Consider the following 5320-nt stretch of genomic DNA (forward strand, 5'->3'; position numbering starts at 1 on the left):
AATTTGATTTGGAGATTCGAGACAAGAAAGGAAGTGAAAATTTAGTGGCTGACCATCTCTCTCGGTTAGAGCAAGAGGAAGAAAAAACAGATTCAGTGGTCCAAGAGGCATTCCCTGATGAGTAGTTCTTTACATGTGAGATCAAGCTTCCGTGGTATGCTGATATTGTTAACTACCTAGCTTGTAAAGTTTTACCACCTGATCTTACTTACCATCAACGTAAGAAGTTCTTGCATGATGTGAATTATTATCCTTGGGATGAGCCTTTATCGTTCAAAAGATGCCCTGATCAAATCATTAGAAGATGTGTGCCAGAAGAAGAGATGCAAGACATCCTCCATCATTGCCATTCATCATCATATGAATGACACTTTGGAGCCACCCGTACAGCAGCTAAGGTACTTCAAAGTGGGTTCTTTTGGCCTTTTATTTTTCGTGATAGTTACACTTTGGTGAAAACTTGTGACCGATGCCAACGTATGGGAAATATTTCAAGGCGTCACGAGTTACCACTGAAAGGTATCTTAGAAGTTGAGTTGTTTGATGTTTGGGGAATAGATTTTATGGGGCTTTTTTCTCCTTCTTTTGATTTTGCTTATTTCTTATTAGCAGTTGACTATGTGTCAAAATGGGTGGAAGCAATTGCTACAACAACAAATGATGCAAAGGTAGTGCTTAAATTTCTGTACAAGAATATATTCACAAGATTTGGCACTCCACGAGCTATTATTAGTGATGAAGGGACTCACTTTTGCAACAAGTTGTTTGTAAATCTTCTTTCTAAATATGGTGTTAAGCACAAGCTAGCACTTGCTTACCATCCTCAAACTAATGGCCAAGCTGAAATTTCAAATAGAGAAATCAAGAACATCCTTGAAAAGACGGTCAAAACCAATAGAAAGGATTGGGCGAAGAAGCTTGATGATGCTTTGTGGGCATACCGTACATCCTTTAAAACACCTATCGGGATGTCCCCATACCGATTAGTGTTTGGAAAGGCATGTCATCTTCCTGTGGAGTTAGAGCATAGAGCTTATTGGGCTGTAAAAAAGTTTAACTTTGATTTGAAGGCAGCAGGTGAAAAGCGACTTTTTCGATTGAATGAGATGGAAGAGTTCCGGAATGATGCATATGAAAATGCAAAGATCTATAAAGAAAGGACGAAGAAGTGGCATGACAAACAGATTCTTAGGCGAGAGTTTGCTCCAGGACAACAAGTTTTACTTTTCAATTCACGACTCAAACTTTTTTCCAGGAAAGTTGAAATCAAGTTGGACAAGTCCTTATACAATTCATGAAGTTTTCTCTTTTGAAGCAGTAGATTTGAAGGACAAGACTGGGAATATTTTCAGAATTAATGGTCAGAGATTGAAGCACTACTATGGAGAACAAATGAAGAGGAACTATGCATTTATTCCTCTTGGAGATCCTAATTGATGATGATTGAAAAGTCTGACTGTAGACTTTAAAACAAGCGCTTATGGGAGGCAACCCATAGATCTTTATTTCATTCTTTCATTTATTTTATTATCTTTATTTATTTAGTTTTAATAAATTGGTTTTTGATGCAGGTTTATTTAGCATGAATAAAGAGCTGAAAAATTTTAAACTTCGAAAGATTCATCATACAACCAGGGAAGTTCCTTTTATTTCTTCAATCCTTTTTACTTTTGCATTACAATGAGGACATTGTTTAGTTTAAGTTTGGGGGTGTAAACTCCTATAGTCATTTGATCCTCTTGTTTTCTAAGTCTTGAGTTGTTTGATTCTCTTATCAAGCATGCATTGGAGTAAGATTTAATTCTCTATGACTCTGAAATTTGTGATTGAAGATGGTTTTGAGAAAAATTTTCAAAAATTTCTTTTATGACAAGTGGGATTTTGTGGGTACTTTGGTTTAAATCTTTGACCTTGAACATAATTGAGCACATAGTCATTTTTCTCTTATTCCATTTTGCTTATGAAGAGAAGAAGTTGAATTAATTGAAAGAGGAAAGTTCGATTTTGTTTTGCTCTAGAATCCGTTGATGGGTCTTTGAGGCGAAATCCTAGTTGAAACCAAATATTAGAAAAATGATCTAGGCATTTTTTTGGCATAACCAAAAAGTTTTCCCAGCCGTCCTAAATATCATGTCATCATTACATGGTGTGTTTATATAGTCAACTCCCTTAAGCCTTCATAAGCCTTTATTTATTCTTTGAACTACATAAACCATACCCGCTCTAAGCCTGAAAAACAATGAATCTACCTTTGATAGTTTGAGAAAATACTTTGGTGGAGAATACATTTAAAAGAGAAAATTTATTTCATGATGAACCGTATTATGTTTGCTCTGTTTGATCAAAGAAGAAGAAGAAGAAGAAGAAGAAGAAGAAGAAAGGAAGTGACTGAAAAAAAAAAAAAAAAAAAAAAAAAAGTCGCTAAGCGGAGTGTGAATTACCTCAGATTTTGTTAAGGGAATTGTTGGTATTGCATGAGTGATTACAGCAATAATAATGCCACAAGTATGAGCATATTGCCAAGAAAGAGATATGATTTGAATCATGTGGGTATCTCTTTTAGTGTTCTTTTCACTAAGTATTTTCCCAGTTTGCGTTGATTTTCCATATTCAGTTCTTTCTTAACCCTCACCCTGTGGCCTATCATTACAACCTTATTAAAGACCTTTTGATCTATGATTTTGGTATTGACTACATTAGTGGAGAGGATTTCTGAAAATTAGACTTATGGGGTTAAGTTTTAAGAGAATTCTTCTAATTTTGGTTGTTCTACTTTTATCTGAGTTTGCAGGTAGTTTGAGGTTAAATTGACTATATCACACATACACACTCAAGATCTTAGCTTTAGGTTGAAATAAACGCCTAACTCTTGCTTGACAAATTGCAAAATTTATGATTGATTTTCTTGCTATCTTTTATGTTAAAAGAGTAAGATACTAGAGATGAAATCTAAATTCATAAAAGTTTGGTGAGTGATGATACTTCTCTTTCGGATCGAGTTGATATTGCCTAAACTATCATTTGCTTTTCTTTTTGTTTGAGGATAAACAAAGTTGTAAGTTTGGGGGTATTTGATGACTTGCAAAATTTCGTATTGCAGATTTTACAAGATCGCTCGAGCGGAGGTTTTTGACTGCTCGAGCAAATTCAGGCAGATTCAAACGCTCGACTGCCACTCGACAGGGAGCTCAGCGGGTTACTGAAAAACAAAGATCGCTCGAGCGGAGACATTGGTCGTTCGAGTGAAATCAGGCAGAGTCAAACGCTCGATGTGCGCTTGATAGGACGCTCGAGTGAAATCTGGCAGAATCGAACGCTCGACGTGCGCTCGACACCCCGCTCGAGCGAACATCGTATTTTGACAGATCTAGGGTCTTCCGCCGTCAGACCATATAAAAGGAATTTTTCACTCTATGGCCGTACTTTTTGACTGGAGAACACTTTTTGGGATTGAAAAACACAGCTAGAAGGATTCAATTCATCTGTTTTGGAGAGGGAATTCCAATTATTGCACGTACGTTGGAATCATACACGAGCACAGACGAGAGAAAAACATTGAATCATTTCCTTGAGTTTTTGAAGACGAGTTGCGGCTGCGAGGAGTATTTTTCAGTGTTTATTTTCTTCCAATCTTCTCAGAACAATTATGGTGAATTCGTTTATGTTGAATTCCATTTCTAGTATGAGCTAAATTTTATTCATTCTAGGAAAACGATGTAACCTATTTCTAAACTATGCTTGATTGTCTATGTTAATTTAAGGCAATTCTCTCTTTGTTTATCTAATTTATTCTGAGTTTATTGCTTCTAATTAACTGGCCATTGATTAGATGATAATTAATCTTGTGATTTGTTATCGAAAGAGGGAATCATAGGGTAGATCTTGAATATTTCAACATGGATAAGTATAGAGATCGAAAGACTTGTATGAACCTATGTAGTAATTAAATCATTGGTCTTATTGCTTTCTTATTTTATTAATTTGCATATTCTTGTGTGAATTGATGAACAAGAATAATTTCCAATTGACTATCGAAAGAGGCTGTTGGATGGATTAGAGATTTGCTAATGAACAAAAAGAATTAAATTAAATTAGCTAGATGAGAAAAGTATAGTGAAGAATTAGGTGAAATCGATTTCTTAGAAGTTTTTTTTCCCATAAATTTGATCTTTGAACGTCAGTTTTATTTCCTTTGCGTATTTTTCTTTGAGTTGATCTTAGTTTAATTTGCAACTACAAAAATATTAGTGATTCCTCTAGATAAAATCGAGATTAGTATAATTTTGGTATTTGACAAAAGTAAAGTACCATTCTCTGAGGATGATCTTTTCTTATCACTTTATTATAAAACTACGATACTGTGCACTTGCAGTTTTGCACCAATCAGCTGTAATGAGGATACAAAAGGTTTTATGATCAACATTGTGGGAATTGATTATTAAATGATTTTCCAAAGTACTATTGTTGCATTTTAATTTGTGGAGACACCTATAAAATAGCTAGATATAATCATAGGTTATATAAGCACCACACATTCATTTTGAAAAAAAGTGAAAAATTAGAGTTCACCATTAAAAAAAATTAATTTTTTCATGTAGCTCTCATATTTACTTACCTTTTTTAAAAGAAGTGCATGACACTTTAACATTTTATAACTGTAAATATCATTTCTCATAAAAATAATGACGCACAAACAGAACTTTCCATCGTCAACACAAGAATTATTCTACAAAGGGCGAAACTATCGTTCTATATATACAAGGATGGCTGATAATTTTGCCTGTTATGAAGAGAATTTGCATGCCACCATCATAAACTGTAGTACTAGGTCGTGGGTCCAGAGCCCCCCACTTACACATTAAGGGGTGACCCTAAGGTGCATCTTGATGGATTCATGTCCTTGTGTACTTAGGATCGCTTTAAAATGAGAATTGCATACCTACTAATCTAGTAAGCGGATTTTGACGGTAATTAAAAGAGAAAAGTGGGCAATATTGGATAGTCTAATACCGACAGGTCCAACACTTTTTCTAGCTTTGTACAGTTGTTTTCAGCAGAAAAATAAAAATAAAAATTGCTTTGAAAGTTGTTTTGGCCAATAATGCCCTTTCAAACAGTTAGCAAAAGGTTAATGGTTGCAAATTAAGGGTTAAACTAAGACGGCGAGTTCGGCAATTTTGTTTCTTAATTTACTAATTTGATTTTACTGTTAAAAGGAAAAAAAGAAAAAAGAAAAAGAGTAGGTATGCAAAATGCAAAGCAAATTAATATTACCACCTTTTTTAAGTTCTCTAATTAAATATGACTACATGAGATCAAG

The sequence above is a fragment of the Carya illinoinensis genome, chromosome 1 (assembly GCF_018687715.1).
Source record: "Carya illinoinensis cultivar Pawnee chromosome 1, C.illinoinensisPawnee_v1, whole genome shotgun sequence".
NCBI classification, from domain to species: Eukaryota; Viridiplantae; Streptophyta; class Magnoliopsida; order Fagales; family Juglandaceae; genus Carya; species Carya illinoinensis.